Source organism: Giraffa tippelskirchi, chromosome 5 (assembly GCF_054371585.1).
Source record: "Giraffa tippelskirchi isolate mGirTip1 chromosome 5, T2T-mGirTip1v1.2.pri, whole genome shotgun sequence".
NCBI lineage: Eukaryota > Metazoa > Chordata > Mammalia > Artiodactyla > Giraffidae > Giraffa > Giraffa tippelskirchi.
In genome coordinates, this window is record NC_137279.1 from 128828036 (window position 1) to 128848201 (window position 20166).

Here is a 20166-nt window from a genome sequence, read left to right on the forward strand (position 1 = left end):
AGCAGGGTCTGGGGGGGGTCGCAAGTATAGCACAGTGGTCTCACTGACTGGAGGGGAGAGAGATTGGAGGTCAGGGAGGTTGAAGCAGCTAAAAGTTGTGAGGAAGAATTCCATGCAAGAGACAGTTATGCAGAAAAAGAGCTCCAGAAATGTTAAATCTTTTCTGAATACCAAGAAATAATACTAAGAAACAATGGTGAAAATCTTTCTAAATTTGATAAAAATGCTAAGACAGTGATCTAAGAAGCTTGGTGAACCCCAAGCAGGATAAACCTGCAAACTCTGAAACTCACACCAAACCCCATCATAATCGAGTTGCTGAAAACCAATGATAAAGAGAGAAATCTTAAAAGCAGCTAGAGAGAAGAAAGACAGTATGTACAGAAAACCAAAGGTAAGGATCACTGTAGACTTATTGTCTAAAGTTATGCAAGCCAGAGACAATAGAATGGCATCTTTAATGTGCTAAAAGAAAAGGATAGCTTGGAAATAAGTGAAAGCATTCTTCAAAAGTGAAGGCAAGGGAATTCCCTGGTGGTCCAGTGGTTATGACTCAGTGCTTTTGCTGCCAGGGCCCAAGTTCAATCCTTGGTTGGGCAACTAAGATCCTACAAACCACATGGTGTGGCCAATAAGAACCCAAAACAAACAACAATAAAAACAAAAGTGAAGGCAAAACAATAGTTTTTTCCAACAAATAAAGTTGAAAGAATTTATAAATATACTGCTATATGAGAAATATTAAGTTATTCAGGCAGAAAGAAAAAAATCAGGTGGAAATGTGGATCTACACAAAGGAATGAAGAGTACTTGAAATGGCATAAATGTGAGTAAATATAAAAGACTATCTTCCTTCTCATTAAAATGTTTATTTAAAATACAATTGACTATTTAAAGCAAAAATTATATGCATGCTAGGGTTTAGATCATATATAGAAGTGAAATGTATGACAATAGTAGCACAGATGGAAGGAATGAAATGATAGTTATAAAATTTATTGTTAGGTTTTTACATTATATTTCAAGTGATATAATATTATTTGAAGGTGAAATGTGATAGATAAAATATGCATATTTTAAACCCTAGAGCACTCACTAAAAAAAAAAGCAAAAACAAAACCCCAAACCAAAAAGGAAAAACAGAGAACTACAGCTGATAAATCAGTATTGGAGCTAAATTGGAGTGCTAAAACTTAACATAAAATGAGGCAGGGAAAAAGGGAAAACATGACAAAATAAAAAACAAATATGAAGATGATAGACTTAAACCCAACCATATTAATTATTGTTATCAAATATAAGGCAGAGATAGACTTTTATCCAGTTAGGATAAAAAAACAAAACCCGACTGTGCTCTGTCTAGAGGGAATCTACTTTAAATATAAATACACACGTAGATTAAAAGTAAAAGGATGGAAGTTATACCATGCAAACACCAATCAGAAAAAAGCTAGCATGACTATATTAATAGCAAAGGATATCTTAGAACAAGAAATTTCATATGGGATAAAGAAGGTCATTTCATGGTAGTCCATCAGGAGTACATAACAATTCTAAATGTGCATACATCCAATAACAAAGCTTCAAAATACATGCAACAAAAACTGATAAAGAAGTTAACAAACCCACTGTTATTATTAGAGGTTTCAGCATTCCTCCTTTAAAATAATAGGATAAACTGACAATATCAGTAGAGATTTGGATGATATTAATAATACTATCAACCAACATGACCCAATTGACATTTACAGAACACTCTACTCAACAACAGCATTAGGCCATGCTATGAATTATAAAACAAGTCTCAATAAATGTAAAACATTAAAATCATACAGAGTATGTTTTCTAATAAGAATGGAATTTAAAATTATTAACAAAGATATTTGGTAAAAACAGCACATCTTTAAATAATGTAATGATCAAATTAGAAATCACAAAAGAAACTTTAAAATATTTTGAATAAAGATGAAGAAACTTTTCAGATTTCATGGGATACAGCTTAGTAGATATGTATAGCTTAGAAAAGAAGAAAGTTCTCCAATCAATGATTGAGGCTTTCACCTTAAGAAATTAGGTAGGAGGAGAGAAACAATTTGAGTCCAAAGGAAGTAGAAGGAAGAAAATAATAAAAGTCAGAAAACAGAAAAATAAAGAAAATTAATGAAATAAAAAATTTAGGTTTTTTTTAAATCAATAAAGTTGCAACATTACATAGAATGATCAAGAAAAAAGACAAATTTTCAGTATGTTTCAGAAAAAGAGAAAACACTGCTAAAACCCTGTGTTAATTAAGGGGATAATAAAAAGATATTATGAATAACTGTGCAAATATGTTTGACAGCTTAGATGAAATGGAAAAATTCCTTGGAAGACAGTTTTCCAATATTGACTCAAGAAGAAACATTTCTGAATATCCATATATCAATGAAAGTGATTAAATTCATATTAAGAAATGTTTTCACAAAGAAAACTCCTAGGTCCAGATGGTATTATTGGTGAATTCTGCCAAAAATTTAAGAGATAATACCAATCCTTTAGCCCTGAAGAACTCTCAGAAAATAGAATTGGATAGTATACTTTCAAGTTCATTTTATGAGACTGATATTAAATCAGACAAAGACATGATAAGAAAAAAATTATAAAGCAATGTCCCTTAGGAACAGGCAAAAATCCTTAACAAACTATTAAACAGCAATATACTATTAATAAAAGGTAAATATGTCATGATTCAGTAGGACTTATCCCAGGGATGCAAGGTTAATTTAACATTTAAGTATCAATAAGTATAATTTACATCAGCAGAAATAAAGAAAAAATATCTTTATAGATATGCATGAAAGCCTTTTGGCAAAATTCAACACCCATTATGAAAATCTTACAGTAACATGAGTACCAGGGAACTTCTTCAACATGATAAAGGTTTTCCATGAAAACCTACATTTTATTCTTAATGGTGAAAGACTATTTTCCCTCTAAGATCTAAGGATGAATGCTTTCATCACTGTTCTTCCTTTTTTTCTTTTATAGTTTATTTATTTGTTTTTGGTTGAGCTGGGTCTTCATTGTGGTGAGCAAGGGCTACTCTTTATTGTGGTGTACGGGCTTCCCATTGTGGTGGCTTCTCTTGTTGTGAAGCACAGGCCCTAGGACACTGGCTTCAGTAGTTGCAGCATGCAGGCTCAGTAGTTGCGGTTCTTGGGCTTTGTTGCTCCATGGCATGTGAAATCTTCCCAGACCAGGGATTGAACCTGTGTCCCTTGCATTGGCGGGCGAATTCTTATCTACTGTACTGCCTGGGGAGTCCACCACTGCTCTTTTTTCCACCACTTATTTTTTAATATTGTTTTGAAGATCCTATCCAGGGTGATAAGGCAAGACATAGAGACTGGCAAAGAAGAAATAAAATAATATTATTTGCAGATGACATGGTTAACTATGTAGAAAATTCTGATTCTATAGAAAAGCTGCTAGAACTAATGTAAAGTTCACAGGATACAAGGTCAATATATAAAAATTATTTTTCTTTATACCAGCAATGAATAATTGGAGATGAAAATTTTAAAATACCAGTTATCGTAACATAGGGCTTCCCTGGTGGCTCATATGGTAAAGAATCCACTTGTGAGAGACCTGGGTTGGGAAGATCCCCTGGAGAAGGGAATGGCAACCCACTCCTGGATTCTTGCATGGGAAATTGCATGTACAGAGAAGCCTGCCAGGCTACAGTCTGTGGGGTCGCAAAGAGTTGGACACAAGTGAGCAACTAACACTACAGTAACATAAAAAATACTTAGTAGGGGTGAATACTCAGGTGGGGGTGGTTGTGTGCATGTGTGGGTGGGGTATATGGGAACTCGCTGTACTTGGATTTTGCCATGAATCTAAAACTGCTTTAAAAACTAAAGTTTATTATTTCAAAAAAACACATGAAATATTCAGGGACATATTTTCCAAGATTTTAGACTTGTATACTAAAAACTACAAAACACTGCTAAGATAAAGTAAAGGAGATCTAAATAAATGGAGAGGTATGGCATGTTCATGAATTGGAAGACTTAATGTTTCTGAGACATCTATTTCTCCAAACTGACCTGTAAATTCAATGCAATCATAATCAAGCTGATTCTAAAATTTATAGTGTAATGCAAAAGAGCTAGAATGGCCAAAACAATTTTGAAAAGAACAAAGAAGGAAGTCTTACACTACTTAATTTGAAGACTTACTATAAAGTTACAGTTATCAAGACATTCTTGGTATTGGCATAAGGATAGATATATGGGTCAATAGAAAATAATAAGAGAGTTGTTGCAGACCCAAACATATATAGTAAATTGATTTTTTTTTTTTAAGATGGCTCTTTTTTTCTTTCTTTCCTGTTTTTAAAAAGATTATTTATTTATTTATGGCTGTGCTAGGACTTCATTGCTGCACTTGGGCTTTCTTTAGTTGCTGTGAGCAGGGGCTACTCTTCTTTGTGGTGTGCGGGCTTTTCATTGGAGCAATTAGTTGCAGAGTACTGGCTCTAGGTACGTGGGCTTCTCTTGTTGTGGAGTACAGGCTCTAGGTGTATGGGCTTGAGTTGTTGCAGCACTAGGGCTCAGTAGTTGTGGTGCATGGGTTTAGTTGCTCTGTGGCATGTGGAATCTTCCCGGACCAGGGATTGAACCTATGTCCTCTGCATTGGCAGGTGGATTCTCATCCAGTGTACCACCAGGGAAGTTCTGTAGTCACTGATTTTTGACAAAGTGTCTGAGGTATTTCTGAAGCTGTATCAACTGGATAGCTATATGGAAACAACTTTATCCCTAACCTTCCACCATGCACAAAAAGTAACAGAAATGGATCCCAGACCTAAACATAAAAGCTTAAATTATAAAGCTTTTATCTAGAAAACTTAAGAGAAAAAATTTCACAACTCTGGAGTAGGCAAGTATTTCTTCAATAGGATACAAAAACCACAAATGAAAATTTAAAGAATTTATCAAAATTTAAAGAACCCAGGTGAACTAGCCCAAGTAAGAAGCAAATGTACTTACAGAGGTGATGAAAGGAATGCCTAAGATAACTGTGCAGCAGAACTAGAGGCATCCTGTGCAGATTGGAACAGAAAGGCTCTGGGAAACCTGTGTTCAAGGGACTGACAGATTTCTGATGTGTTTAAATAGAAGGAGTGGAGATTAACAGGGTGGAGAGTTTGGTAATGGATTAGTGAAAGATGCATAGAAACTAAGAAAACTAAGACAAGTATTAATTCAGTTACTACTAGTTGTAAAAGGAGGAATGAGAAACCATACTGCATGGCCTGCCTGTAATAGCATTACAGATGATAAAAATGTAAACATTGAATATTAATCTAATTAGAAATGATATTGAAAGGATGGAAGAGGGAAAATGTGGAGTGTCAGGTATGTGGTGGTTTCTAGTAGTGGTAAAAGACTTACATCCTCATCTTCTATAAGCATGTTAGTTGAATATATAGAGTGGGAAAGGCAGGGAAGGGAATGCAGGAGGTGGCTGTTTTTCATAATGTCTTGTAGAATATTTTGAGTTTCTTGAACTATGCATATGAACATGATTTGAAGCCTTGTACTGCCACTTACTAATTGTGTGACTTTGATCACTTAACCTCTCTGTGCCTCAGTTACATCTTTTGTTGAAAATCAGTGTAATAATTGTGCTTTCCTCGGGAAGTTGTTTTTAGAGTGAACTAATTTAATTTATGCAAAATACTTGGGATAGTGTCTGGTACAAAGTAAGTGCTGTGTAAGTGTTTCTGTTATAATTTTGTACAGCCTTTACTTTGAAAAGTATTAAAATGAAAATAAAAATTGTGCTGAATCTTAAAAGCTTTTACCTGATGTTGTGGCCTCTGTGTATTTACCTAATATTGGTGATCTCTGTATCTTTAAGTCCTGTTAAATAAATAACCCTGTAAGGAATGTATTTTTATTATTCTCCATTTTCAAATAAGCTGAGGCTCAGAGAAGTTAACCATCTACCCAAGATCAACCAGCTAGCTATTGCCAATAGCCCCAGTGTTAGGATTTCAACTGGGCCAACCTGGCCACAAATCCCAGCCTTTTCCCATTTGCCTTCCAGGCTCATAGTTTACTGAATGTTTCACAACCCAAGGTAGGCCACAGGTTTCTGTGGGGGAGTGAGGGAGTGAACAGGGTACAGTCCTACATACCCACATACCATAGAGAAACCGGACAGGGCATCATGGAACACACTCAGTGAGTAATCACAGATGGGGAGACCTGGCCCATGGTGAGTGCTCAGTAATATATGTTAAATGAGTGCATGCATGTGTAGGATTCTGAAGCCCTGGGTAGATTTCTTTTTTCTTAATATATATATTTCATTGAAGTATAGTTGACTTACAATGTTTCAGGTGCACAGCAAGGTGATTCAGTTATACATATACACATACATTATTTTTGAAATTATTTTCCATTATAGGCTATTACAAGATACTGACTATAGTTCCCAGTGCTATACATAGCATAAGTTGCATATCTATTTTTTAATTAGAAATCTAGCATTCTATTCATATTAGTCAAACAAGTGGAATCAAAATGTCATAAAGTTTTTAGTTAGGCAAAAATGTATAAATTTTCTAAAATATATATATTATACATATTACTTATATATATATATGTGTGTGTGTGTATATGTATATAAAAGCTTTTCTATTGTGCTTGATAAAGAATGCCAAGAAAAGAAAAGATGGAGAAATTGGAAAACATAAACTAAATGAATTGGGAGCACTGAATATGAAATAGAAAAAGTGAAACAAACTAGATAAAAGTAAAAGATCATCATATAGTCCAGTTGTTTTTGAACATGACTACTCATCAGAAACATAGCTGGTGCTCTGGAGAAAAAAGAAATGCCAATACCTGGGCATTTGCATTTTTCAGAAAATTTCAAGATAATTCTGATGTGCATCTGGGTCTTAAAAAGTGATTACAGATTTTTCTGTTAAATCCTAGTTTTGGTGATGCAGAATTCTATTATTTTTCTTTTGACCAGTGGTATTAAGTTAGTTACATAATCACAATAGTAAAAGATGTTTATCAGTTTTCACAATCAATAGCCAGACAAAAAATAAAAGATAATTACAATTGCAAGCCATAATGGGAACATGATTAACTTAACAATATAAAATAATTACATAGAATTTGGGGAGGGGTCAAACAGAGTGATGTGGTAAGTGGAAGTGCTTACATGCACAGGTTTTCATCTGCTGGGCAGATTTTAAAGTGCTCTTCAGTTCAGTTCAGTTCAGTCGCTCAGTCGTGTCTGACTCTTTGAGACCCCATGAGCTGTAGCACGCCAGGCCTCCCTGTCCAACACCAGCTCCTGGAGCCCACCCAAACTCATGTCCATTGAGTCGGTGATGCCACCCAACCATCTCATCCTCTGTCGTCACCTTCTCCTCCTGCCTTCAATCTTACCCAGCATCAGGGTCTTTTCAAATGAGTCAGCTCTTCGCATCAGGTGGCTGAAGTATTGGAGTTTCAGCTTCAACATCAGACCTTCCAATGAATACCCAGGACTGATCTCCTTTAAGATGGACTGGTTGGATCTCTTTGCAGTCCAAGGGACTCTCAAGAGTCTTCTCCAACACCACAGTTCAAAAGCATCAATTTTTCGGTGCTCAGCTTTCTTTACAGTCCAACTCTCACATCCATACATGACTTCTGGAAAAACCATAGCCTTGACTAGACAGACCTTTGTTGGCAAAGTAATGTCTCTGCTTTTTAATATGCTATCTAGGTTGGTCATAACCTTCCTTCCAAGGAGTAAGCATCTTTTAATTTCATGACTGCAGCCACCATCTGCAGTGATTTTGGAGCCCCCAAAATAAAGTGCTCCTCAGATGACCCTATATGCGAGACAGCAAAAGAGACACAGATGTAAAGAACAGACTTTTGGACTCTGTGGGAGAAGGCAAGAGTCGGATGATTTGAGAGAATAGCATGGGTTTGGGTGGACTCCAGGAGTTGGTGATGGACAGGGAGGCCTGGAATGCTGCGGTTCAAGGGGTCGCAAAGAGTCGGACACGACTGAGCAACTGAACTCAACTGAACTGAACATTGAAACGTGTATATTGCCACATGTGAAATAGATAGCCAGTCCAGGTTTGATGCATGAGACAGGGCACTCAGGGGTGGTGCACTGGGATGACCCTGAGGGATAGGATGGGGAGGGAGGTGGGAGGGGGGTTCAGGATGGGGAACACATATACACCCATGGCTGATTCATGTCAATATATGGCAAAAACCACTACAATATTGTAATTAGCCTCCAATTAAAATTAATTTAAAAAATGTGCTCCTCAGGAATGCAGGCTGTGGGGGTGGGGGTGGTGAGGAAACAGCTTCAGGGGAGACTAAAGTTCCACGCTGCTCTGTCAGGCCTGCCCACCCCCATCCCAGGGCATGAAGCTGAACAAGCTGAAGACTGAGTGTGACATTTATCCAGCCAGTTAATTCCATTTACTCCTAAAAAATAAATTAACCCAGAATTTTAATTTGGGGTCCTCATACTAATGCTAACTTATTTCTCCCACTCCCCCCATCCAGATGTCCCAGAACCTTACTTCTCTCACCAACATGAGCGAGCTCACTTTCTTGGCATTTCACTTTTCACAAAAAAACTCAAGGCTTTAATCACAGAAAGAACAAAGTTGTGATACGTGTGTTTGCTGGTTTATTGAGTTGAAACTCTCAGAAATGGGTTAGAAAGGTCTTCAGCAAATGCTTCTTCTTCCACTTAGTAAATATTCCTTCTCTGTCCTAGAGGTTTTCCCTGAGAAATTTCTAATGCAACTGAGCCGTTTTCCCAAACTCTAGAAAACCAAGGGCTGCTGGGTGGCCCCATGATCTTTTAACCTCTAACCAAGCCTGGATGCTTCAAACAAAAATTTCTGAGGCTTAAAACCAAATTGTTCTGACTCAAATCCAAACCCTGTCTACAAGTTCAGCTCTCTCTGTGGCAGTGACCCTTGTTCTAAAACGGAAGTGGGGGAGGAGGTGGAGGAATCTCAGTTTAGCTCACCCAGACAGGGTGGCTGCCCTGATCCCAGGTGGGTTTTGATTGAAAGAGTCCTGTTTTGTGCTCCTGTCTCTCTCTTCAAAGCTCATTGAGCTTTTTTGTTGCCATAGACTATGAGTTTGAAACCTGGTTTCTAGCAATCTCTCTCTAAAAGTGGCTTGAACTTGTGTCAACTCTGGGTCTTAGTCTGTGTGTGCTTTCTTATAATAGTCAGGGATATAGACAAGCCCAGCACTTTTCAACCCACTCCAGTATTCTTGCCTGGAGAATCCCAGGGACAGAGGAACCTGGTGGGCTGCCTTCTATGGGGTCGCACCGAGTCGGACACGACTGAAGCGACTTAGCAGCAGCAGCAGCGCTTTTCACATTCTTTCCCCGAGTTGCAGGACTCTTGCAAAGGAAATCTATCTGGATGCCCGATACGGAAAAGAGGTAGAGCTGCTTGACTTCTGAAGGTGGACTCTCTCCCCTACCATGTGGCCATATTGAATGCAGTTTTAAAATTCGGTTTTAATTTTTTCCCCCAGACATGGATAATATGTTAATAGGATAATTGGAGAAAGAAAATAAAGAGGTAAGAATGTGGGAGGGAGTGAGTTAACAAATCACTGGCTATGCTTTCCATATAAAAAATGGACATAGATGGTATCATAGAAGATATTAGTACACTGTTTCTCCGAAATGTCTTACAAATTATGATATGAAATTTTATTATTGTTTGTATGCCAACTCAAAAGAATAACATTATAGTTAAGTGAACACTGTCTTGGCTGTATGACCCTAGCAGGTCAGGGCTCAGATGGGTATCCATCTAGGGACCTGGCTTTTAACACTTCAGTTTATGCTGTCTTATTTTTGTGATAGGTTCTATGAGCTTGGTTGAGTCAAGGGTCACCCAGAAAATAACCAGCTTCCACTTTCTTTAATTATGCAAACTAGAGCTAGGTGACTGAGATCTTGCCTTCGGTCTGCAAGACATAGGGAGTTTTGCAAGCCCTAGGGGAGTGCAGAATTTCCTGAAGATGTTGCAAGGTGGCTGACTTTCTTCTGAAGTCATGCAATATTCTCCTTTGCTTTAGTTATGACTGCAGAGGTGCTGGGAAGCAAACTGAAAACTAGCACCTTGAAGCAGGCTTTTCTCAATAGGTCCACCAGAGGCGAGGCAGGCTTATTTAGAGGGAAGAGCTTGGTGCCACTGCTTTCAGCTAAAGGTACTGTGATCCAGTTCCACCTCCTTGTTGCTTCATTGGCAATCAGTTTTCCGAAACACAAGTGTTTTTGGTGAAGGTAGGAGACGCAAAGGCTTGAAAATTTGGAGAGCAGAGAGCTGGATCACTGAGGTTTTACAGAAATTCCTGTTTTGCTATTTTAATTTGGAAAATGATACAGGAATTCCCACAGGAAACAAGCTTTATTGAAGAAGAACACATTTCATCAGCATTCACATTGGTCATCCCTATACACTGTTCCATATCTCTTAGCTCCAGGTGGTGCTGCATTAAGAAGAGAACCTGGATATCAGAGGCCCCCAGAAGCCTGTTTCAACCTCACTCAGCCCTTTCTAGGCACATTTCAGATGAAAGTCACCCCTGCTCTTCACCCTCAGCCTGCAGAGGTGGCCTTCTAGACATCCTTCGTCCTTTTTCTACCAGGGCTTATAATGTAAAACTCTTTAAGATTTTCAAACTTCACAGTGGTATCACTTTCCTTGAGTTTAGGTAAATCTTTATAGAGAATGGATCCTGTTCCCTAATGAGTAGGAAGATTACCTAGTTTTTGGACATGACCGTAAGCAGAAGATGCTAAATAATACCTTATAGAGATTCCACTAAATATATTAAGCCTAGTGAGGATTTTAAGTGTTTGAGTGTGTGAAGGGAATGGAATTATTCAAAGGGAAAGATTTTTTTAAAAGTCACCATTCTCTGAATATAACAGCATATGGGCTAGTTGCTGAAGTACTTAAATAGAAAGTGAAAGTGAATCATACTGTTTACTTTTCAGAGTAAAAGCTATTGAGAATTCAAATTTTCCCTGAAAGAGCAACAGGGATTTTGTAAAATATTCCTTTCTGTTCTTTGAAATTCAGAGTTCATATGAAAACCTGGGGGTTATGCCTTATTGAAGTAACACTTCAATAATGAAGAATGCCACATGGGGTCATGGAGTAGTGTTCTGGAGAGAAGACCAGTGTGTGCTCTGAGTCAGCAGAGCACATGACTGAACCACAGATTGGGTCAGACACCAAAGGCCTAGGGAAGCAGCTGCTCAATCTTGTCTTGGTTGAGAGCTTAGTAAACGGTAATACCAGTGTTTAGAGGGGTCTCACAATACATTTTAGAGTTAGCTGAGGTGAGCTGGAACTCGGTGTGTATCAAAGGGCCTAGAGAGAGGACAGGAAAAGTTAGGCAAAGAATAGATATATAAGGGCAAAAAAAAAGGATCTTTCTTAAGAAAATTAATTTTGTAAGTTTTTAATTTGTAGGGTGGTTTGCTACTTTCCCTCCTGTGTGCTTGAAAATAAATTACTGCTCCAATAAAGTTCTAGTTCATTTAGCCTGGACGGGTCATGGTGGAGAGTTCTGACAAAACATGGTCCACTGGAGAAGGGAATGGCAAAACTTCAGTATTCTTGCCTTGAGAATCCCATGAACAGTATGAAAAAGAAAAAAGGTATGACACTGAAAGATGAACTCCCCAGGTTGGTAGATGCCCAATATGGAGAAGAGCAGAGAAATAACTCCAGAAAGAATGAAGAGGTGGAGCAAAAGCAAAAACAACACCCAGTTGTGGATGTGACTGGTGATGGAAGTAGAGTCCAATGCTGTAAAGAGCAATATTGCATAGGAGCCTGAAATGTTAGGTCCATGAATCAAGGCAAATTAGAAATGGTCAAACAGGAGATGGCAAGAGTGAACATCAACATTTTAGGAATCAGTGAACTAAAATGGACTGGAATGGGTGAATTTAACTCAGATGACCAATGGTCATCTGAGTTAAATTCACCCATTCCAGTCCATTTTAGTTATATAATCTACTATTAGATTTATAATCTACTATTATGGGCAAGAATCCCTTAGAAGAAATGGAGTAGCCATCATAGTCAACAAAAGAGTCCAAAATGCAGTAGTTGGATACAATCTCAAAAACAACAGAATGATCTCTCTTCGTTTCCAAGGCAAACCATTCAATATCAGAGTAATCCAAGTCTATGCCTTGACCAGTAATGCTGAAGAAACTGAAGCTGAATGGTTCTATGAAGACCTACAAGACCTTCTAGGCTAACACCCAAAAAATATGTCCTCTTCATTATAGGGAACTGGAATGCAAAAGTAGAAAATCAAGCTACCTGGAGTAACAGGCAAATCTGGCCTTGGAGTACAAAACGAAGCAGGTCAAGGCTGATAGAGTTTTGCCAAGAGAACGCACTGATCATAGCAAACACCCTCTTCCAACAACACAAGAGAAGACTCTACACATGGACATCACCAGATGGTCAATACTGAAATCAGACTGGTTATATTTGTAGCCAAAGATGGAGAAGCTCTATACAGTCAGCAAAAACAAGACCGGGAGCTGACTGTGGCTTACATCATGAACTGCTTATTGCCAAATTCAGACTTAAATTGAAGGAAGTAGGAAAACCACTAGGCCGTTCAGGTATGACCTAAATCAAATCCCTTACAATTATACAGTGGAAGTGACAAGTAGATTCAAGGGATTAGATCTGACAGAGTGCCTGAAGAACTATGGACAGAGGTTCGTGACATTGTACAGGAGGCAGTGGTCAAGACCATCCCCAAGAAAAAGAAACACAAAAAGGCAAAATGGTTGTCTGATGAGGCTTTGCAAATAGTTGAGAAAAGAAGAGGAGTGAAAGGCAAAGGAGAAAAGAAAGATATATCCATTTGAATGCAGAGTTCCAAAGAATAGCAAGGAGAGATAAGAAAGCCTTTCTCAGTGATCAATGCAAAGAAATAGAGGAAAACAATAGAATGGCAAAGACTAGAGATGTCTTCTGGAGAAGACAATGGCAACCCACTACAGTATTCTTGCCTGGAAAATCCCATGGATGGAGGAGGCTGGTAGGCTGCAGTCCATGTGGTTGCTAAGGGTTGGACACGACTGAGTGACTTCACTTTCACTTTTCACTTTCATGCACTGGAGAAGGAAATGGCAACCCACTCTAGTGTTCTTGCCTGGAGAATCCCAGGGATGGGGGAGCCTGGTGGGCTGCCGTCTATGGGGATGCACAGAGTTGGACACGACTGAAGTGACTTAGCAGCAGAGATGTCTTCAAGAAAATTAGAGATACCAGGGGAACATTTCATGCAAAGATGAGCACAGTAAAGGACAGAAATGGTATGGGCCTAACAGAAGCAGAAGATATTAAGAAGAGGTGGCAAGAATACACAGAAGATCTATACAAAAAAGATCTTCACGACCCAGATAAACATGATAGTATGATCACTCACCTAGAGCCAGACATCCTGGAATGCGAAATCAAGTGGGCCTTAGGAAGCATCACTACGAACAAAGCTAGTGGCGGTGATGGAATTCCAGTTGAGCTATTTCACATCCTAAAAGATGATGCTGTGAAAGTGCTGCACTCAATATGCCAGCAAATCTGGAAAACACAGCAGTGGCCACGGGACTAGAAAAGGTCAGTTTTCATTCCAATCCCAAAGAAAGGTAATGCCAAAGAATGTTCAAACTACCACACAATTGCACTCATCTCACACACTAGTAAAGTAATCAAAATTCTCCAAGCCAGGCTTCAACAGTACCTGAACCGTGAAATTCCAGATTTTCAAGCTGGATTTAGAAAAGGCTGAGGAAGCAGAGATCAAATTGTCAACATCCGCTGGATCATTGAAAAAGCAAGAGAGTTCCAGAAAAACATCTACTTTTGCTTTATTGACTGTGCCAAAGCCTTTGACTGTGTGGATCACAACAAACTGGAAAATCCTGAAAGAGATGGGAATACCAGACCACCTGACCTGCCTCCTGAGTTATCTGTATGCAGGTCAAGAGGCAACAGAACTGGATATGAAACAACAGACTGGTTCCAAATCGGGAAAGGAGTACATCAAGGCTGTATTTTGTCACCCTGCTTATTTAACTTATATGCAGAGTACACCATGCGAAATGCCAGGCTGGATGAAGCACAAGCTGGAATCAAGATTGCCAGGGGAAATATCAATAACCTCAGATATGCGAATGACCACTCTTATGGCAGAAAGTGAAGAAGAACTAAAGAGCCTCTTGATGAAAGTGAAAGAGGAGAGTGAAAAAGTTGGCCCAAAACTCAACATTCAGAAAACTAAGATCATGGCATCTGGTCCCATCACTTCATGGCAAATAGATGGGGAAACAGTGGAAACAGTGGCTGACTTTATTTTTGGGGGCTCCAAAATGACTGCAGATGGTGACTGCAGCCATGAAATTAAAAGATGCTTGCTTCTTGGAAGAAAGCTATGACCACCCTAGATAGCATATTAAAAAGCAGAGACATTACTTTACCAACAAAGTCCCATCTAGTCAAAGCTATGGTTTTTCCAGTGGTCATGTATGGATGTGAGAGTTGGACTGTAAAGAAAGCTGAGCACCAAAGAATTGATGCTTTTGAACTGGGGTGTTGGAGAAGACTCTTGTGAGTCCGTTGGACTATAAGGGGATCCAACCAGTCTATCCTAAAGGAAATCAGTCTTGAATATTCATTGGAATGACTGATGCTGAAGCTGAAACTCCAATAGTTTGGCCACCTGATGTGAAGAACCGACTCATTGGAGAAGACTCTGATGCTGGGAAAGATTGACAGCAGGAGCAGAAGGGGACAATAGAGGATGAGATGGTTGGGTGGCATCACCGACGCGATGGACATGAGTTTGAGTAGGCTGCGGGATTTGGTGATGGTTTGGGAGGCCTGGCATGCTGCAGTCCATGGGGTCGCAAAGAGTCGGACACGACTGAGTGACTGAATGGAACCGAACTGAGCCAAAACTGTAGTTGATCCTTTCTTTTTAATCATGTTTGCCATTTTCCTCAGAGTTTTCTCTAATTCCAGATGTCTTTGTCTTGAGAAGAACACACCCTGGGTCTTACCTACCTCTGGGACTTTCTTCTTGAAGCTGCCCTGCCTGGACCATAACCTCCATCCCTTCCTAGCTCTGACTTCTCTCTCCACTTCATAACTCCCATCCATTCTTCCATGCCATCACGAATGTCCCCTCCTATCTCTGACCACCACAGCATACCCTGTGCCTTTTAGGTGGTAATATCATATAATTTAATGTCTAAATCAGAATACTTTTGGAAATAAAAGCGGGTACTTATAATTAATAATGATGCTGAGCTTACAGTTATATACTCGGGACTATCCCAGGCAAGCTAGGATGGATGTTCCTCTTCAGGGCATTTACTGTAGTCTTGCCTCTCCCATCATAGTCAACCAAAGAGTCCGAAATGCAGTACTTGGATGCAATCTCAAAAACGACACCTGATGCAAAGAGCTGACTCATTTGAAAGACCCTGATGCTGGGAAAGATTGAGGGCAGGAGGAGAAGGGGACGACAGAGGATGAGATGATTGGATGGCATCACCGACTCAATGGACATGAGTGTGGGTAAACTCCGGGAGTTGGTGATGGACAGGGAGGCTTGGCTTGCTGTGGTTCAAGGGGTCACAAAGAGTCGGACACGACTGAGTGACTGAACTGAACTGCCCCTTCCATAGGCAGGCTGAAGATTCTGAGGGCAGTGACTGTCTCATCTTTGCATCCCTTCTCATATCCAGTTAGTACTTTGTAAAAAATAAACTTTTTATTTTGAAATAGTAATTTTAGATTTCTAGAAAGTGGCAAAGATAGTATAGAGTTCCTGTTTATCCCTCACCCAATTTCCCGCATTGTTTACATTTCCATTTCCATGATGCATTTGTTAAAGTTAAGAAACTGCATTGGTTTATTGCTATTAATTAAACTTCAGACTCTATTTGGATTTCACCAGTTTTTCCATTAATGTCCTCTTCCTGTTCTGGCTCAGATCATGACACTACACTGCATTTGGTTTACATGGCTCCCCTAGGATGTGACAATATTTCATTCTTTCCTTGTTTTTCATGACAGTCTTGAGGTATTCACAAAATTTCCTGCAGAAATGTCCTCCAAACTTGATTTGTCTTTTCTCATGGTTAGACTGAGGTTATGTTTTTAGGGGAAGAATACCACAGAGGTGCAGTACCCTTTTCATCATATGTATCAGGGCGACACATCACTGAGGATGGGAGCTTTCATCATTTGGGAAAGGTGTTCTTCCTTTCCCTGTGCTGTTCATTGGGAGCAAGTCACTGAATTTAAGAATACCTACCTCTACCTCCTGGAAGAGATAGTATCTGTCTTTTTTTTCCCTGGCTGTTTTGGGTCTTCATTGTGGTGTTCAGGCTTCTCTAGTTGTGGCAAGTGGACTTAGCTGCCTTGTGGCACGTGGGAGGTTAGTTCGCCGGCCAGAGATGGAATCTGCGCCCCCTGCATTAGAAGGTAGATTCTTTTTTTAAAAAAAATCAAAACATTTTATTTTTGGCAGTGCTGAGTCTTTGTTGCTGCTCAGGCTTTTTTCTAGCTGTGGTGAGTCGTGGCTGCTCTCCAGTTGTGGTGTGTAGGCTTCTCACTGTTGTGGCTTCTCTTATTGCGGAGCATGGGCTTCAGTAGTTGTGGCTCCCAGGCTCTAAAGCACAGGCTCAGTAGCTGTAGCGCACAGAATTAGCTGTTCAGTGGCATGTGGTATCTTCCTGGATCAGGGATTGAACCTGTTTCTCCTGCACTGGCAGGCAGATTCTTGACCACTGAGCCAACAGGAAAGCCCCCAGAAAGTGGATTCTTAACCACTGGACCACCAGGGAAGTGCATACATATAGTTTTATTCATTTGTTTCAAAACTGATTCTGACAACCTTATCTCTGTTTTCTGTTTAAGAGCCTGTGGAAGAACAGCTTAAGACCACCCAGTAATTGTTCCCACCCATTCAGTGGCCTGACAAGTGGGAGCTTCAGACCAGCCTTCAGTGGCAGGCTGAGCACCCCAGTGTTCTGCAGGCAACACCTGAAGAGGCACAGAGGACACCAGCCTGCTTTCAGGCGAGCCTGTGACCTTAGGTTGAGTAGCAGTAAACTCAGGAGCTAGAGCAGTTCATTCACTTGGAAATGCCTCCAGTCACAGCCTTTTGAGCATGCCTTGCTCTTCTTTTTCAGTCTTCTCAGGATCTCTGAGTAAGTAGAGATCAGACATGACCTGTCTGATGACTTGAAAACTGTGCAGAACACTTCCCAGACCAGTATCCACTACGTCAGGCCTACTGAGTGAGCTCCCTTGTCATTGCAGGGGATGAGTGTACACATAGCAAAAAGGAGAATGTGTTACACAGAGTGATGGTAGACAGGTTAATATAAGAGGCTGGTGGTAAGCCCTGGGGTAATAATCACCAGAAAAATGAGGCTCCCGGAAGCTGTCTGGATCTGATTAGTGTAGGTTCCAGGAGTGAAGCCAGAGGAGTGGCTCCAGTGGCGGCAGCAGCAAACTTCAATGAAGTCTGCTGGCCAGTATCCCTGAAGGATGACAGTGACATCAACCAGTTTTTCAATGGCAACAATGGCATGAACTCTCAATGGAAGCCTCTCCAAAGTCCTCTTTAGATTTATGATATAGATGCCATCACTTTTCCTTTTGTACATGCAATGTTCCACTTGGAAGTCAAGGTCTGTACCACTTAAGTGGGTTCCTGCAGCTAGGAATTTGAGGACATCCACCTCTTTCATATACAGGACACCGAGAACTGTAGACATCATGAAAATTTCCCTTTAAGTTATGGGGATAGAGGACAATGCCATATGGATCCCTCTCTGGGTAGTACAGAAGGACTCTACATATATAACTTGGAGTTCCTCTGTAAGGAAGATTTGTCTCTTCTACCTCATTTATTTTTCAATCACTTATATCAGCATGTATATTTCTTTTATACTTTGGGTCACGATTCAGTACTATGTTGTTATTTATTTCATTGTTGGAATTATCACGGCATTGGCCATTGGGAGCTTTCAGGTTGGTTCCTGTGTCCCTTTGACATACTTTCTTTTGGTTTTTGAGCACTTGCTTACCTTAAAGAATCAGCCTGAGATGCAGGAGATCTGGATTTGATCCCTGAGTCAGGAAGTTCCCCTGGAAAATGAAATGGCAACTCACTCCAGTATTCTTGCCTGAAAAATCCCATGGACAGAGCTGGTGGGCTAAATTTCATGGGGTCGCAGAGAGTCAGACATGACTGAAGCGACTAACACTTCACCTTCAGTTCAGTCGCTCAGTCATGTCCGACTCTCTGCGACCCCATGAACCGCAGCATGCCAGGCCTCCCTGTCCATCACCAACTCCTGGAGTCCACCCAAACCCATGTCCATCGAGTCAATGATGCCATCCAACCATCTCATCCTCTGTCGTCCCCTTCTCCTCCTGCCTTCAATCTTTCCCAGCATCAGGGTCTTTTCAAATGAGTCAGTCCTTTGCATCAGGTGGCCAAAGTATTGGAGTTTCAGCTTCGACATCAGTCCTTCCAACGAACACCCAGGACTGATCTTTAGGATGGACTGGTTGGATCTCCTTGCAGTCCAAGGGACTCTCAAGAGTCTTCTCCAACACCACAGTTCAAAAGCATCAATTCTTCGGTGCTCAGCTTTCTTTATGGTCCAACTCTCACATCCATACATGACCACTGGAAAAACCATAGCCTTGACTAGACGGACCTTGTCTCTGCTTTTTAATATGCTGTCTAGGTTGGTCGTAACTTTCCTTCCAAGGAGTAAGCGTCTTTTAATTTCATAGCTGCAATCACCATCTGCAGTGATTTTGGAGCCCAGAAAAATAAAGTCAGCCATTGTTTCCACTGTTTGCCCATCTATCTGCCATGAAGTGATGGGACTGGATGCCATGATCTTAGTTTTCTGAATGTTGAGCTTTAAGCCAACTTTTTCACTCTCCTCTTTCACCTTCATCAAGAGGCTCTTTAGTTCTTCTTCACTTTTTGCCATAAGGGTGGTGTCATCTGCATATCTGAGATTATTGATATTTCTCCCAGCAATCTTGATTCCAACTTGTGCTTCCTCCAGCCCAGTGTTTCTCATGATGTACTCTGCATATAAGTTAAATAAGCAGGGTGACAATATACAGCCTTGACGTACTCCTTTTCCTATTTGGAACCAGTCTGTTGTTCCATGTCCAGTTCTAACTGTTGCTTCCTGACCTGAATACAGGTTTCTCAAGAGGCAGGTCAGGTGGTCTGGTATTCCCATCTCTTTCAGAATTTTCCACAGTTTATTGTGATCCACACAGTCAAAGGCTTTGGCATAGTCAATAAAGCAGAGGTAGATGTTTTTCTGGAATTCTCTTGCTTTTTCAATGATCCATCGGATGTTGGCAACTTGATCTCTGGTTCCTCTGCCTTTTCTAAAACCAGCTTGAACATCTGGAAGTTCACAGTTCACGTATTGCTGAAGCCTGGCTTGGAGAATTTTAAGCATTACTTTGCTAGCGTGTGAGATTAGTGCAATTGTGCTGGTATTATGAAGTGCTCCAGACTTGTCTTGTATTTTCTCTTCCTAGAACTAGCTATTTTCACAAAGATCTTCGTTTTATGACAGTTGTTTCCTTAAATGACATTTCGAAACCAAGATCTAGCATAGCTTTCTGAGCTAAACTGAATTCTGCTCAGGTGTTCCCAAGTTAACATAAACATGGCAGAAGTGTGAGGGAGGCAGATGCGGCACCTGGAAAAGCTGCTGGCCCCACGGTGACTTTGTGGCAGAAGCGCTAGTGGTCCATTTGGGCATCAGTCCATTTGGTTTCTGTTTCTGGTGAGCTACTGGCCTTTCACCTGAGGCCCTAGACCTGCAGGGTGTGGGAGATAACTAAAGAGGTGTTTCTGGGCCCAGGGAGGGAAGCATTGGGATACAGCAGCTGCTTCTCTTTATCCTCAAAGCTGCCACTAATAGGTTAGAGGGAGGGGCCCTGTCATGTGTGATTTTTCAAAATTTAATTTTTAAAAGCTGTGGTGTAAGTGA

At 40.3% G+C, this 20166-nt stretch overlaps 1 protein-coding gene and 1 pseudogene across 2 annotated transcripts in view; both read right to left on the bottom strand.

Annotated features, from left to right (window-relative positions):
* Nucleotides 1-849: 849 nt before the first annotated feature.
* Nucleotides 850-20166, bottom strand: part of RPAP2 (RNA polymerase II associated protein 2) — a 121572-nt gene continuing 102255 nt past the window's right edge. The window contains exons 14-15 of the transcript XR_014052591.1: nt 16431-16588; nt 850-3385 (exon numbers count right to left, since the gene is read on the bottom strand). The gene's annotated coding sequence lies outside the window, so the exon portion shown is untranslated. The remainder of the gene's footprint in view (nt 3386-16430; nt 16589-20166) is intronic.
* Nucleotides 16965-17901, bottom strand: LOC145504931 (small ribosomal subunit protein uS2B-like; annotated as a pseudogene). Its single transcript, XR_014052598.1, has 2 exons — nt 17383-17901; nt 16965-17350 (listed from the first exon to the last, which is right to left on the bottom strand). The product of XR_014052598.1 is annotated as a small ribosomal subunit protein uS2B-like (transcript).